Below are 17,869 nucleotides of genomic sequence, written 5' to 3' on the forward strand. Positions count from 1 at the left end.
CAGATTTCTACGTTTTTGTGTTATAAGACGACTTCCTAATTTCTTAAGCACGTAAGCCAGTAACAGCTTGCTGTCACCAGGCAGAGAGAGCCCAGGCTTTCCTCCCTTTCCCTGGCTGCACAGGATCATTCATTCTTCTGACTCAGAGCAGAAGATCTACCTCACTTGGGTAAAACAGATGCACTTCCCTGCAAGTCCATTCAACGAGCTAAACCAACAGAACACAACTCACTTTTTTTTTTTGTTCCCTCCTCCTTAGCATTAATTTTCTCTTGGTCTAGTTCCCCAGCAGAGTGTCAAACGAGCCCTGAAGCCAGCGCAGGGCAGTGGGTGGGAGCGCATGGCTGAGCACCACCTTTCAGCACCAGCCAGTCACCAGAATTCCTTGCTCGAATATTCTATCAATTTTCTAGCTAACAACAAATTAATTACAATTTTCAAAGGGGGCACTGAGTACAAGGACAAATCTTACAGGTTGATATTCTTCAACATTAAAAGCCTTTTGAAAAAACGTGTCTAACAAAGTCTCTTAAAGAAACTAAATTGCACTGGATAAAGACAGGATTGATTCATGGATTGGTAACTACTTAAGAGGTAGCAAGAACAGGGCAGAAATCTTTCTCACAATGGAGGGCAGGTGGACCCTTGATCTGATTATTATAGCTGCTTTATAAAAAATCTAAAACTCTAGACAGATCCCTTCCACAGCAAAGCAGAAACACACTGTAATTTCTCCAGCAAAACAGCACTACTATTCTTAAATAGTTTTAAGAAAAATCAGGAATTACCAGAGTAATACATCTTACAGTTTTATCCATTTACCATTCTCCTACACAGTATTTTTGTATTTGTTTCAGCTTTAATTATTACATGGACTAGTACATATATTCAGTGCAGAAAAACTGTTTATATTTCTGCATGTAAAAGTAATCTCGGTTAAGTGGACAGATCTTTCATTTTGAGTCTCTGGAATCACACCTCTTGCATACCCGTTCCATGAAAACGGCCTTTTTAACAACTTCCATTTCACCAGTGGAATTAGAAAGCTCCCAGTACTCATGGCAGGACCTGTAAAGCTCACGCTTTTCGGAAAGAAAATTGCACTTTAGAGCCATGTAAAGTTTTCCCCTAGATACTGCCTGACCTTTACCTATGTAACATCCGAGTCTAACTACTATTGTCTGGCTCAAGCTCTATAATAACCAAGAAGAGACGAGGCTCTTATGATAGACACCGAAGCCCCCCGGTCCTGCTTTTCAATGAGAAATCTGTTCAGTTTAAAAACTTTTGCTGCTAATGCTGGCTCCAGCCTCTTGATGCCACCACCTGTCCCCAGCGGGAAACAAAATCTATTAAAGCTTCTGTTGCCCCAAAACAGCACTGGAGAACCGCGAGGATACAAAAGAAATAGGCTTGTACTGATCTTCAGAGACGAAAACAAGGGCCTGGATTTTCATTTATTTGCCAAATGATGATAGCCAATGTCATTTAAAATAGAGACAAAATCTTTCGTTCTTGATCTTACAAGATGCCAGGAGATCTGGTCTAACTAGCTGGCTCTACTTTTAGAGCCTTAAATACCACAACTAACTTTTCCCTCACACCTTATTCTTTGCTTCTGTTACATGCTGAAGGATCAAAAAAGCAAAATGAAATGTATATTCAATTATTTTATACACTATGTGATGTCCGTACCAGTAGGGGTATTGGGGAAAACTTCCAAAGAATTATTCACTAGTTATTAAAGTACTTGCAAAACATTTTTTAATTCTGTATTTCATCTGTCTTAAAATAGGAGCTAGTGTCATTTTCCTAAATGTTTGATTTAATTAGTTGTCTAATATATTCAACACGAAAATGTGTTCCATCACTTTGGACACAGCACTTTTGTGGTATTTCTTTTGTAAGCAGTCAAAAGAAATATAAAAATTCTATGACACATTTCAACTCTTCTGTCACACTTTGAAAAACAAGAACAAGTTATATCTCCAAACAAAATATACCCCAGATATCTTCCTCAACCTGGCTGAGATAACCAAATTTGGAAGTTCAACTTATTTGAGCTACAGGGCTTAAATAGGGCAAGCAAAAAGAAAAAGAAGAAATATCTTAGGAAGCACGAGTTCCTCCGGTTACAAGAATTCATTCTTTAATATTAGTCTGCTGCATCTTTCATTAGAAGCATACAAGCAAATGAGTGATCATTCGCTTCTTTTCCCTTCCTAATTCCAATTGTTTTTTTCTTTTAAAAAGAAAAAATTGTATTTCTCCAAATAATCTATGAACTTTGTACCTCATTATTTCTTTTAACCAAACATTCTTTCTCTTCCAGAAAAAGCACAATTGATCACTAAACATATTAATCAATTTGTTAGCATTTAGTTTCACCTCAAAAATAAATCAGTATCAAAAATTTAAATTAAGCAGGTGACACACATCAACTCTATGAAGGCTTCATCTTTATGAATTGAGAAATCGGTTCTGTTTTTAACTGCTTATTATAGCAACGGATCGGGGGGGAGACAGACTGGAAAAAAAACCCACTGACAAAAAAAAAAATCAATGTATTTTAAAAGATACATTCAACAGGAAAAAACCCAAACCCTAACTATGGATACACAGTGGTATTCACACACACACACACACACACACACACACACACACACTAGATTTCTCTTCCTTTTTATCCTGGGTTGTAAAAGGAAAAAAAAAACCTCAAAGGACAATCTAGGAGAAGCAGAGGCAGCAAAATACAACAGGAGCATATACAAAAGTAAAACAAAATTCTGTCAAGATCCTGAAAAAAAACACAAGCAGCCTGAATTTGAATGCAATTAAAGAAAGGATGACAGAGTGAATTTCAAAAAGGTGATGATGTGATAAGAGTGGCAAACAAAGAATACCCTAGCAACAGCATTTTGGGGATAAGGGTGGGGAGATGCTGATTCATATTCATGATTCACTTCCTTCAGCCACCTTGCACAGAGCCTGGAAGTCTTTCAGGATCTGGGAAAGCTGCTGAAGGAAGAAAACATCCAGGTGATTCCTGGAAATTGTTTTTTTTTCACTTTCTCACAGCAAACGAAACAAAGACAGTAGACAAGTAAGTTATGTGGACAATAATCTAGCTGTTCAAACTCTGTGCTAATTGACCATAAGCATGTACTTTACCTATAATAAATGCAATAGGTTTAAGCTAACTCTCATTTACTGAGAGATAAAAGCACACAAACATAGGCAGATATACCATAGTCTCTTGTCACTTGTTCACATGCAGAAAAAGCGCTGAAGGTTATGAAAAAAACATTAAGACCCTTCAGCCTTACACAGCAAGGGAAAAAAGCAAGCAGATGCTCTAAGAGCTAAATAGTTGATTCAGCGGGTTAGAAAGGGTGGGTTTACTTCTACAGGATACAGCAATATCTCACCTGAAGAAAAAATGGTTCCTACAACATTCAGCTTCATAACAGAAGTGCAAAGTTTGGAGAGTCAAATTAGCTACAGTAACCAGCAGAGCCCTAAATACATCATGAGGGCAGCAGAGGCGGTAGGTAAGCATACAAGAACATAAGCCAGTTTTCATGGTGCCTTGTATGTTTAAAACAAGCAAAAAGACAAAGAAACACAAGCAATGTCTTAGCCTGATTCCATAAGGAAACCAGATTTATGCAATTACCCCTTAACTGCACAGAAAGTTGCCTTACAATGCTGAAGTCTACTAACCTATTTCAACAGAGGACCAAGAATCTCAAGCATATTAATTCCTTACAAATTTTCATTAAAATGTATCAGCCAGAGGATACAGAATCATAACTCTCTGTTCTCACATCAAAGTAAAATAATACAGTGTGAATGCAACAAGAAAAATGTACAATAATTATTCCAAACACAGGTAAAGGTTTAATTGGAGATTATATCATATCAGGCATGAGCCAATTAAACCAATATGACCAAAATCCCCCCCCCAACACACCAAATTTTGCTAGTACTGTTATTCAAAAACACACTTGTCTATACACAAATACACAATACAAAGAGCCAGGTAAACATGAACCGTAGGGGCTTACAGCTAGGGGTTTTTTTAACTGTAGAAATGGATATTCAGAATATGAAATAAGATTGTTTCAACTTACTTCCTGGAAAGGAGAATGAGCCAGACAAAATGCTTTTTATCTCAAAAATACTGCTTCTAAAGAATCAGCTGCTCAGTCTCACACAACCTCCCGTAAATCACAGAAGGCAAGGCCAAGGGAACCTCAAGCCATCACCTAGGCAAATATGCCTACTAAACCTTTAGCCAAAATAACCCCCAAATCTGTTGTGCAACACTGATCACCTTTTTAGTTTATATTCAGGGTTTATTTTCTGCACAACTTGATTCTGTTTTTCAAAATATTTTAAGTCTTGTTCCGATTCCCCCACGCATCTTAGCACACTTCTGAACTTTGCCCCAAATTTCTTTCTCATTGTGTCCTGTAATCAAACACTTTATTCAAAACCTCAAGCTATTTTAACCTGTTGTACAGAGGAGACAAGCCACTTAAACATGTAATACCCTGAGCCAGCTTTTAAATCGGCGTGAGCACAATGGACTTCCTAAAATAGCACCCAAATCACTCAAATTCAACACTTTTTTTTCTTTAATAGAATCATATTAGAAGCAAACAGAAACTTGTGATCAGATACAGACATCTGATCTGACTGAATTTAGATGACGAAGCTGCAAGTGGAGACACAGAATTGGAAGAAATAGTAAGCCTCCATTTTCTGTTCTGGTTTTTAAATATAAAGACGATGTATCCAAACCACAGCACAATGTCACTGGAATAGGAATTTCACCATCCACAACAACAAAAGGATATGGGGCAGTATATCACAAAGTATTTCATATCAAATATTTGAAATTAATTAATTAGGCACTATAAGTGCCTCACTTCAAAGTATTTGGAAATCTGGAAGATTCAGTGAACTGCAAATGTTGCATAAGTAACCGAGAAGGATAAGAGGAAAGGTCTCAGAGCCATAGATTATTTAACTCAACATGAACTGTGGGTAATCTAATACAATAATTAATTTCTCTTTTATCATGGAATTACAAGCAAAAATACAGTACATACATTAATGTCCAGAACGGTTATTACTGCCAAGCAAAGTGTCTTCTTGAAAGGATTACAGATTAGTTAACAAAAGTAACCACAGCAATTAGCATACTTAGATTTTGCCAACATATTTGATTAAATATATTATGTTTTAGTTATTTGCTTAAAAGGCCTAATTAACTAATAGGAAATTCATTTATTTGATTAAAATATGGTATTTTAAGATCCATATTCCTATTTAGCAAAAAACTTTGGCGAGCATGGTTCCTGCTACCATTGGCAGTCTGTAGCAGGTTGTAAGACAGGCACAAACAATGAGAAAGGGAAATTATGGCTCAAGAAAATGATTCGAATCGACTGTTTATAGCAGTCACAGTCCAATAAAATGTGTTTAAGTACAATTAAATAGCTTAAATACCTTTAAATGAAAAAAAAATCCCAGTAAGTTATGAATGTTATTCATTTTCGCGTTTAAAATAGTTTATATAATTATTTAATATTGTTTTTGCATACAAACACAAATGCAATCATTTAGGAAACTGCAAAGTTGCAGCTACAAGACTGGACAATCTTAGCAAGTGACAATTCAGAACAGTTATTAAATCATAATGCATAATTATCTAAGTGCAATACAACAGCAAAGAGGGTTAATGCAATCCTTGTGTGTATAGAAACGCACCACAGATACAAAGATGCCATCCTGCTTCCGTACACAACCTATAGATTCTCTATTCAGAGTAGAATATCAGAAAAATTCCAGACAGCAAGCATGGGATGGCTGAAGCATTCAAACCTTTTTTGACATCATAGAGGTGTCAGATCTCTACAACGCAGAGACTTTAAATTTCTGAAATTGAAAACTTAATCTTTCTTTTCCAGCCTAAAAAGAGTGAATTATGTCTAATTTATCACACAAGACATGCTCAGCTGTATAGCAGTAGACACTATTTGTAGTTTATTTTCTGAACAGTTACTTGATTTATTCCTCCTGGAGTTCAATTTTCAAAAAGAAGAAAAAAAGCGACTTGCATAAAATACAACTCCTAATTACGGATGGTGCCCTCCCAGCTGCAGGAAGGCTAAAAGTTTAAAAAGAAACAGTCAGTCTTAGCACCATAAAAGCAGTCCACCTCTCAAAGTGCTTTGAGAGACAACCTTCAGAATCAACTGTAAGCTCCAGCAGGCCCAATGAAAAAAGTAAAACCTCATCCTACTTAGAGTAAATCTTTAATGCTGGCTGTTCTATAAGCTGTAATTGGACACATCTGTATAACATATCAGCCTAAAGAACAATGATATTGACTCCAAAAAGTTAGAAAGCCCTGGAAGGTTTGAGAACGCAAGGACACAATTTTTAATGATTGTTCTCATAAATATGCAAAGTAGTAGATAATTTAGTTCAAGATGAGCTTATAGCAAAATTACGCTTTTGAGATAAATATCTTAATAGTTACAGCAGGATTCACAAAGAGTAACTGTAGTCTAGGAAGACTAATCTCCCTACGCTTCCTTTACAGTTGATAGGGAGAGATAAGCATATTTAGAGTTTCCGGACACTTCAATTTCAGTTCCTGCTTTGAATCAACCTCTGCTTTCCAAACTGTACCAGGAGCCTCCATAGACTACCCTTTCCTAAGCCCACTCAAGTACAACAAAAAGGTAAGACTGTAATTGGTCTCAAAACGAAAGTCATCTGCTTTCCTTCTCCATTTCCTATAGCTGCACAATATTATTGCTTCATCAGCAATCCAAGCACCCCCTCTGACAGCTAATGTCTTGATATTCCTGTAGAATGACTTTGCAGAAACACCAAAACTTTTACCTGCCTAAGGAAGCCATGTTTTCTTTAGGCCTGTTCATCATTTTAAGAAAAAAATACTATGAAACAAACATAAAAGCTTTAATTTGAAGAAGGGCCCCTAGAGCTGAAAGTTGTGGACATTCAGACACTATGCTGATACTTTGCAAAGAGTTGCCAATTTCTCAACAGAGGGGACTAGTTAGAAATTGATTCTGCTCATATTCCTGTTCATCCTGTTTAGCCCTACTTGTACCCGAGACCAGCTTCTCTCACACACGTATCCTAAAAAGAAACAGACACAGTTCAATGGGCTACACACGACTGAATCACTGCCTCCAAATCATCTTGGTGTCTTGGAAATTTATCACCACCACATTAGCTGAAAAGTCTCTGAACAGCACAGCATTAAGAACAAATTTTTTCTCATTAACTAAGCTGTATGTTACATAAAGTGATTAACACTATTTACATCATAAAAATGTTTAAATCTTATTCAACATGTTAAGATAACATAACGCTCACAAATACACAGAACAAAACACTTGCAGACTGTTTGTAACTTCCTTCCTAATTTACAATCTTAAATGAAATGAACAGCACCATAAAAGGCTTCCCAAAGAAAACAGGTACATGAAATTTTAATCCTTACAATTCATGTCAATGAATTCAATACATGTCAATGAGACGTACTGCAATGACTGCTACAATCAGATTTTGGTGCTGCTGTTTCTTTTTCTAAAATCTCAGTGCTGCTCTTGGCTCTCAGTACCTGCTGCTGCCATTTCGAGGTCTTCCGCTAAAACTTTGACGAATGGCAACAATGTCAGTTTCAGTTCATTCTTACGATTGCGGAGTCAAAGTATTTCTGAAGAAGGGCTAAAGATATTACAACAAAAACCATTACAAAAATGCAGCTACATGTCCCCTACTGAAAATACTACAAGAGGTGAAACTTTTAAGTGTCACAGGCTGTTCACACATACACCTTACAAGAATATGGTATATATCTCGTTACAACAGGATTCAAGATCACCAGTTAAGCCAAAGAACTACCTGTACAGAGTAAGCCTACTTATTCTCACCAGGTATTAGTGATTCCTGCAATCTTCACTACTCTAAAAATGGAAGACACTGCTGAAACCAGTAACAACCAAATAAATTTTAGGAGAGTAGCCATTCTCTGAAAAAGTAAACCTATCACTATCTGCTTATAATCTATGAACATTATTCTTTAAGCAAAAACCATTAAAGTAACATGACAGCAAAAACTGGCTTCCAGTGCACACCAAGTATTGTAAACAACTAGAGCACTTCAACTTAAGTACAAGTGCAGTTATGCTACCTGTCAGCCAGACGTCACTTCTGACAGCATACAGAAGAAAGTGCATCCTTAAACTCCAGTAATTAGTTTAGTTCTGTCTTTTTCAGCTCATCTTTCAGTTCTGTGACCATGATGAGTTGAAAGACTACTATCTGGGAGGAATAAGCCAGAGAGATGAACTCCCTCTCCATTTCTACAGCTAATGTTAATATCTGTTTCCTAACTGCTTCTTTCCAGCTGACCCTCACAGGCAAGTAGATCAAGAGCAAACAGATGATCCACCCGGAAAGTTATTTTTATGTATTTTAAGAGAGTTACCTATCAGTCAGCTCACCTCCCTGATCTGACACTTTCACAGCACTAATACCAACACAAAGAAAGGAGCAAGAATTCAAGCTGGAACCATCCGTTTAGCCACTGCATGGATTTGGACTGGCTTAAGACTACCATGAAACTGAACCCCAAAATATCTGATACAAGGTAGTATTAGAGAAAGAAAGCCAGGTCATACGGTGGTATACACAGGTACTGCTACAATGGGCATTTTCTGTCCTCCTCCTTTACAGTTGCAGGATATAAGGATATTGCAGGTAAGCTAAATGAATTCTCCGAATCAGTGTTCTTTGCAGCAGAAATTTGGAAGATTCCTCTACAAAGAGCAAATCTGTGACATATTATTCATATTATTACAGTGACATATAATTTCTTGATCATGAAGCAAATGTAGATAGGGTCATCAAAAAAAAAAAAAGAAAGAAACGAACAGTAAGAAAACAACATAAAATCATCAGATCTAAATGACATTTGCCTAAAAAGTTTTAACAGAACTGAAGGATGAAAACAGCTGGGTTACGAATAGCAGTGTATAACCTCTTGCTAAAAGTCACATTGGTGCCTGAAGACACAAAAATGGCATGTGTAATCCAAGAGTTTTTTTAAAGGAGATTCCAGAGAATTACAGCGCAATAAGCCTGACCTACAGCAAATAAATTAGAATTAACGGACATATGGACAATTAAGATGCAGTAAGGAAGAGCAGATATGGCTGGGGCAAAAACAGATCCTTGCTTTCAACTCTCCTGGTGTACTCCAAATGGGTAAAAATCTGAAAATAGTCTACTACTTGGAGTTCCAAAGCTGAAAAAGTCTCACCAAAGGCTTTTTGCAGTCACAACATTAGAGGAAAGACCATGAATAAATCATCTTAAATGCATGAGTAAATTGGCTTACGTATAGAAAATAGAGGGTAGGCCTAATTGGTGCTCGCACAATGGAAGGAGGATACCAGTGGGGTTCAACAAGAACCTGTGCTTTTCAGCATATTCTAAATTATCCAGGAAATAGCAGCAAGACGAAAAGTTTGATGACAATACACTTTGCATCAATACTATGTTTTTCAGGATAGCAAGGAAAGGGTAGACTGAAGAAGTGAAGCTGGACCTTATCAGAGTAGATAATAAATGAGCAATAAAGCAGGTGATAGCTAATGCAGGTGAATGAAAGTGATGCAAGTTGGGGGAGGGAAGCAACCCTAACTTTACGTAGAAAACAATGGGCTTTGCACTGACTACTACTACTCAGGAATGAAATTCTAGGACTACAGATAGTCCCATGAAAACGTCAACTCATTGACGGTCATAAAAGCAAGACAATGTTAGGAACTATTAAGAAAGGAACTGAGTACAAAACAGAGATCATGCCTATATCCTGAATACCACTAGCTGTGCTGGAGCCTTCAGCAAAATTGGAATGGTTTCAGAGAACAGCAAAAGCATGATCAGAGATACAGAACAGGTTCTCCAGTGGGGAAGAAAGAGGCAAGCTAGGACTCTTCAGTTTCAGAAGTGCAGGGTCAGGGGAGAGAGGGAGATGATAATGGTCTACAAAAATCACGTAAGGAACAGGGTGGGTAGATAGAGATGGATTGTTTGCTCTTCCCTCCTACAAAAAAATTGTGGCACCAAAAGAAATCAGTGGAGCCATGTTCAAAACAACCCCCCAAAAATAAAAAGGTAAGTTTTAACTTTACAAGTAGCATATATGTAGAATTTCTTGTGAAAGGATATTTGGGTGCTAGAGATGTAGCTGGGTGCAAAACCGGACTAGACAAGTTTGTGGAAAAGAAATCCAAAGGTTACTAACTACACAGAAACTACAGCAGATTTAGAACAGCCCTTTGCTGAAAATAGCTAGAGATTGAATATTCCAGGAAATTATTATACATGCTTGCCCTGTTCTTTCTTACTCTTCCCTAAGCATCCTCTCGTGCTTATTACTCTTGGAAGCAGAATACTGGAATATCTTTTGTCTGTTTTCATTATGGATTAAGATTTTACCTAAGACTTGTCAGCCACTTCACCAACAACATTTAAATTCTCATTTGAAAGCCTCATTTGGTACTCATCACAGTGCCAATATCACAGACACAGAGCCTTAACAGATATTTTCTAATGAAACTTGCTGCAGCAGCTTAAAATGTCATTCCTTACACTATCCAACTCATCCCCGCCAGAAGTTACTGCACTTACTGTACCAGTGGCAGAAGAAACTGTTCTCAAACTATTCCGTTACATCCATTAATTTCCCATCAAACCATCACCAAAAAAAAAGGTGCTTGAAGGTTTAGCATTTTACCACTCCAATTACATTCCTGTTTCATCAAAGTCCTCATGCTGGAGGTGCAACAACTGTGGCACTCTTAGAAGTGCGCACAGTGTGACAAAACAACTGAATACAGGTTGAACTTTATCAATCATGTTTCAGTAGTCAGACACCCTTTACCAATAAACATTTAGGGTGGCGATTCTCACATTCTCAATAGAAAATGTCTTACTTTCTTTAGATCTTGCAGAAGTTTCATTACTTTGGGTGTCAAATAATTTAGTTCTTTTTTATCTGAAAAACTGCCTGATCCAGATGTTTTCCAGTGTTCGAATCTTTGCTCAAAGGTGAGACTATAGTTCTCACTGCCATAGTTTTGACAACAGCTGTTGGCATTTATAGGACTCTCTCATCTAAATCTGTTATGAAATCATTTTGAGGCCAGATAAGAGGTAATCAACACCGAGTACTTCAATATTTCTTCCTGCAACAAACTAAAGACTTTCTTTAATGATCATTCTTGGTGTCTGCTTTGTCTTTTGTGAAGGCAGCACTGCTAAAAGAAACCAACAATTTGTCCCATCTGTGATCTAGCCTCTCAAGTTATGGATAAAATGTTCTACATAAGAAGTCAGACAAAATGGAGTAAAGCCAGGGGACACGCTGATCACATCTGTTCGGTAGCTGACTCTGCAAATCTTCCAATAAAGCAAACCTATAGGATAAAAAATTCTTCTACTATGTCACTGGGCTGTGATACTCTAATGACATTTCAAAATGGCAAAAGGCTTGTTCAGATACAGTTACACTGACAGAAGTTACCCTGCCAATACAACTTACTTCAAAGACATAACATATATAACTGCTAAAGACGCATTTTTTCCAACAGAAGCTTCAACCAACCCTACAAGAGCTTGTTACCAATGATGGTTTCCTATTGTAGAGCAGACTTGCGTCTAAAAGTCACAGGGATTGCATGTGCTGGGAAAGACATGGGGAAGGGCAGAAACTGCATACTTTGCTATACAATAACTTATCAAACACTGATCCTGTAAAGCCCAGAAATACCTAAAAGAAGAAAGCTGAACGGAGATCAGGATTAAGTTCTATGATTCAGAAAGGTAACCCAATGCAGAAAGACGAAGAGAGATAACTGGTTTAACAAACACTACAGAAGAGGATATGGGACACACCGTATTTTAAGTTGTACAGCCAAGAATCTGACGTTTTCGCAAAAAAACATAACTCCCCCCGCAAATGACATTTTAATAGGGCTGTCATATGTTATTTCTACTGCAACTTATTGTGTTGCAGTAAGATTTTGGCAGGGGAACTTTGAAAGAGATGCAGACAAATTAGAGAATTGAGTGGGAGTTAATGCCCGAAGAAAAAGAAAACTGAGAAAACATGACCTGTGAAGAAAAGGTCTGTTTGTACAGTTTAGTAAAGAGAAGGCTGAAATAAAAGGAGACAGAGCAACAGCCTTCACATATGCAAACAGTTGGTATAAACAGTACAGAAATTATTATCCTGCATGACTAATAACGGCGAGGCAAGAAGTAATTGGCCTAACTAGCAGCGAGAGAGAGAGACATAAGTTAAATATTAAGAAAAGCCTCCTAACTGTAATGATAGTTATGCACCAGCTATGAGTAGATCAGTGAGGAGGTGTGGTATTACCCTTTTCGGAGGTTTTTAAGAACAGATCAGACAAACATCTGTCAGATACAGTTTCAGTATATTTGCTTCTGCCCCAAAGTAGGGAGTAACTTCTTGAAATTCCTTCTTTTCTTGCACATCTATGATTTCTTCATTATCCAAATAAAAACAATTTATCAGTGTTATCACACCTGTACTTCAGAAGTACTGCCTTTGCAAACATCAACGTCTGAAACATCTGAATTTTATTACTGAAAGCACTGATGTTGTCAAACCTTCACTGTACTTACCAAAAAAGCATTTCTCTTCAGGAACACAAAAACAGCATCTTTTACTACTACAGATAATCCACAAAGGTGGACAAGAGATTGAAAGGAAATATGGAATGAAAGATAAGTGAACAAAGAAAAAAGTCTGTGTAGTTGAACATTAACCTAAATAAAAAGAATTTGCTCTTATGAAGAACTAAGTTACTGCTTGTCAGTATGATTTAAAAAATGTGCAATAATTTGAGATACCAAATACAAGTAAAAGACATTGCAAATAGACAGGAAAAAGTCACAACTCCACAAGCCTCCCTACTAACAATTCCTTATCCTCCGTTTTAAAAGCGTACTGCAGATAGCCCTGCTTTGTCCTTGTTCAAGTAAGTCCAACTTCAAATGACCTCGTTAAGTTAGGCTCTAAACTATACCACATGTGTGTTTGTGGGTCAAGCATCTCTAAGTCAGTGATTCCCACAGATGGAAGCCACTGCAATATCCTAACGCAGAACTCCATCTTTCCCTCATTTGGTCTTACCTGAACTTCTGCAACTTCTCAGAAATACATATTTAAGATGACTACATTAAAAACGATGCAGAAAAAAATATAAAAATGCACACTTAACCAAGAAATTGGCTTAATGTACAGCCATAAGTTACATTTGTCCTTATTTATATATTATTAAGTCAAGATGTCATGCTAAGACTCAGAAGTGAGAATCACAACTGGCACACTGTGTGCTGAATGCTGTTTCCACTGCCCAATTATATGATGTATAGCAATGCTATTTTGGAGCTTATATGCAATTATAACATACATGGCCTACATTGACCTATTCTGTAACACTACAAATCACCAGAATCTTTAAATTGAAAATTCAGTGTTTATCACTAAGGGGAAAAAAAAAAAAAATTTTTCTTCTCCATATTCTGTGGGTTGTTCTTTCAGAATATTAAAAGTTAAAATTTAGAAATTAAACTTTCAGGACAGCAAACAACTGCTGACTAACCAGATAAACCCAGGCAGAGTCACCAGTCTATACACATATTTACACTAGTTCAGCATGTATACGGAAACAAGTTCTAAAAAAGGTACAGAATGCAATTAATTATATTTTGTTATCAGTTGCATCAATTTCCATTATTAATTTTTCTCCAACTATTAGTCTACATAAAGAAGATAGTATTAATTGCAAAGATTTGAAAAAAAATTGTAACAAAGTCTGGTCTTTACTCCACACAAACTATGTACATCTTGACAGATCAGAACACCTTTGGCTACATACTTGGTGGGAGAGGGGGAATTAACTAAAGAAATCACTCCATTATCACTCTCATGATGTATTTTTCAAGCAGACATTACTCTCAGTCCAAAGACTGTTCAGTGATTCTCTAACTGAACAATCTGTCACAACAATAGATTACATGTTATTTATGACTTTTGACTTAGTTTGCTAACATAAGAAGTCAGCCTGCAGTGAAGATAACATGATGAAAAAGAACAACTGAAACTTACATTGCTAATACATAAAGCTTTTTCAATAAGTTCTCCATAAAACTTTATTAATAAACGGCAACATTTTTTTCAAATCTAGTTTATACCTAAATACCAACAGTAATGAGGAAAACATAAGAAAAAATACAGAACCAATATTACATACGTGAATTAGATTTATAACATGACTAATTTGCTTGCCTTCTCCAGAAGAAAACTGCATCCTCACAATAAAACAAAACAGGCTTTCAGGTCTAACCTCAAGCAGCTTTAAATTCCACAAGTCCACACATTTTCCAGCTTTCCTAAGACTCATAGGAAAGAACCAATGATGATACTATGACCAAATGTGAAAGGTTATTTACTTTTATCATAAAATATCTAGAGGTTTATCAACATAAAGTGGAAAAATATGTTTACGTATGATCTCCCCTGCCAGGGTATTAAACATCATACAACAAAACAACACTCCTGTTACACTACATGTTGGAAAACTTTACATATTTCCCTCTGCCTGTCCCAGACATCTACCTATGCACACATACTATACAAGCTCTCAAGGTTCTCAACTGCAATAGCTATCTTAGAAAAAATTTCCTCTGACAGTTTAGAAATCTCAGCAGGCTGACACAAGCTATTCAAAAACATGTTTTCTTCACCATAGTCCTCCATTAGTGCCATGTAAACCACTGATAACAAGTTTATTGAGACAAACTGCACACAGATTTTCTCCAGCAGAGCCAGTTTGACAAACGTCAGTTTTCTATTATATCAAAACATAATAAACAATTTGAAAAGAATGAATTACACACAGCATCATTAGCTGAATTAATAATCAGGTTCAATACATTTCAATAGCAACCATGACATAACACAAATTGTAAGAATTATAAGAAGTTCTCTTTTATGAATGTAATGTTATGTATTTTGGAGGAAAGAGGTATTTAAAAAGCCATCATAAGCAACATCATCAAATACCAATAATACATCAAAGTAAAATTTTTCATACAGTATTTCTGTTATTTTCAAATGGCAGTGAAGGATTTACTCACAGAGCAGGAAAAAAAAATCACAAGAAAATTCTTTTTAGTTTTGCAATACAGCATAAATACTAACTCATCACTCCTTGTTCCCTTAAAACTATCCATAAGGGAATCCCATAAGAGAAAGCACATTTTCTAGGGTATTCTGCTAGTAAGTGCTACGCCACAAGGGACTCCAAGATGTTTTGCAAGACAAGCATGTAGACATCCATCCTACAAATACTAAGTCTTTGCCACATGCATAGGAACACATTATGGAAGGCCTCCTGCACTCTGCAACATGCTGCATTGTTTAAAGAAAGAAATCTCGTAGTTCGGAAATGCTTTCTGCACGCAATAAAAACCCCTCTTCTTTCAAGGAAGACTTCCATTATCTCTTACCACCCTCTCAAGAAATACTTCAATGATACAACACAGCTTAAAAGTACTCAGCTTATTTAATACTTTCACCTTCAATAATTCCACGACGAACCATTAAAACCATATTAAGGAGGAAGGAGAGGAAGCCGGAGGAGACTCGCGTGGGTACTGCAGAGCACCTCACAAGCAGGAAGGGAAAAGAACCCAACGTTCACTTTCCCCCCAACAAAAGCACCTCGCAACACCTGACCCCCCCTACCCAATGCACGGCACCGCTCTCGCTGGGGAACAATTTACGGAAAAGAGCCCACAGTATCAGCGCGCAATCACAGGGACACCCACGGTCACGTATAAGTATTTACAACAGCTCGTAAAACCCTCAAAATCCGGCAGTTGTAGCGTTAATACCTCTAACGCGTCCACCCGCCCCCCCCCCCCCGACACCTTGGACCGGCACCCGGTCCCTCCACCTGCGCGGGCGGCGACGCCAGCGCCGCTCCTCGGTGCGGCCTGTGCCAGCCCGCCGGGCGCCGAAACCGCCTCCCGGAGGCCTCCCCACGGCGGGCCGCGCCGCCGGGCCCGCTCCCCCTCGGGCCGCCCCCCCTCGCACGCCTCCGCCCGGCCCCGGCGGCCCCCGGCCCGGACCCGAGCCGCCCCCCGCCCGCCCCCCGGCACCGACCTGTATCACTGCGGAGGCCGGGCGGCAGCGAGGGCCGCCGCGGGGCCCGGCGGGGGCCGGCGCAGCCCCGGGAGGGAGCGGCCAGGTTTCCGCAGTAGAGCCCACCCGCCGGCAGGGGAAGGGGCCCGGCCCGCCCGCCCGCGCGAGGGCACGGCGGGGGGTGGGGGGAGGCCGCGCACCGAGGCCGGCAGCTGAGGGAGGCGAGCGTCGAGCGGCTCCGTGAGGGGGGGGGAGGGGGGCGCCCTCCACCCCTGGCGCCGCCGCGGGAGTCCCTGCAGGCGTGAGGCGCCCGCGGCCGCCGCCGCTCCTGCTGCCCGCCGCGAGCTCCGCCTCCCGCTCCGCCGAAACCCGTGACGCAGGCCGCACCGCCCGGCACCGCCGCGGGGGGAGGCCGCGCCACACGTCATCGCGGCTCGGCGTCACGGCGCGGGGGCGGCAGGCGAGCGGCGTCCGGCTCCGCGCACGCGCAGGCAGGGGCGGCTGGAAACGCGGGCCCACCTCGGGAGGGGTGCGAGCGCATGCGCACCAAGCGCCCCCGCCGTTGGGCCTGAGCCCCGCGCATGCGCGGCGGCGCGCGGGGCTTGCGGAGCCGTTAACCGTCCCGGCACGTGACGGGCGGGTGGAAGAACGCGGGGCGCTGCCCGTAACGGTCGCAGCAAGAGGCCGAGCACAGTCCTTTGTTACCGACACGACTTCCTCACAGAAACAAACTGCCGTTACCCCCTCAAGCAGTGACGGGCTGTGCTTATATAATATCTTAAACGACAAACGATGTGAAAGTTACATTCTTAGTATTACTGCTTGTGGATCACGCTATGCTCCACCTATTACACTGTGTTTTTGTCAAACAATTTTTAAGTTGTGCCCGGGCTACTGCTTTTTGGTGTTTTCCTGATGTCTTTTTAGATTTGCATTCAGAAGGCTAGATTCAAGTTTGCCTGGTGATAACATTTCCCCCATGATTGATTAAAAAAAAAAAATTTTTTTTCACTGACAGCTCTTACAGTCCAAAACAGCAACAATGTAGTAGGACAAGCCATACCAACTCCACCAGTCGGTGCAGGCCTAGCACAATATGCACTTTTAATAACTTAAAATGGCCTCCAGCCTCTGAGGTCTACCCCATGCTGCCTCCCTCGCTTTGCGTGTTTCCTCTTGTGAGGCTCCACAGTAGCCAATGTCTTTCTGTATGCTAGAAAGGAGGATGCTGTCCTAAATCAATCTAAGAAATACCTCCCAAAACCTAACAGGACACCTATTACTACTACGCTCAAAGTCTAAGTAGCAGATGACAGGAAATAGTGCTATGGCCATGTAACTATTTTTGCCCATGTTTAAAAATAAGCATACAGGCATGATCCACTATGCATGAGACATACAGATGGTCTGTGCCTGCTTAGCAAACGCTATCTGAAACATGTTGATAGGCAGTATGTGTTCAGAAAGTCTTACCACGGTAGCAGTAGTCTGTGTTACTACACATGATTATACAGCACAGTAATCCCAAATGAGCTACCACTCATATGCTGTTTCTGCCATAAGGCATCC

General features: G+C 39.5%; 1 protein-coding gene across 2 annotated transcripts in view; it reads right to left on the reverse strand.

Moving 5' to 3' along the window:
- MAP3K2 (mitogen-activated protein kinase kinase kinase 2) overlaps nucleotides 1-16,721 on the reverse strand; it is a 54,087-nt gene extending 37,366 nt beyond the window's left edge. For both annotated transcript variants that reach the window (XM_064514749.1, XM_064514748.1), the window contains exon 1: nucleotides 16,322-16,721. The gene's annotated coding sequence lies outside the window, so the exon portion shown is untranslated. The remainder of the gene's footprint in view (nucleotides 1-16,321) is intronic.
- Nucleotides 16,722-17,869: the final 1,148 nt, after the last annotated feature.

This window comes from Dromaius novaehollandiae, chromosome 7, assembly GCF_036370855.1.
Source record: "Dromaius novaehollandiae isolate bDroNov1 chromosome 7, bDroNov1.hap1, whole genome shotgun sequence".
NCBI lineage: Eukaryota > Metazoa > Chordata > Aves > Casuariiformes > Dromaiidae > Dromaius > Dromaius novaehollandiae.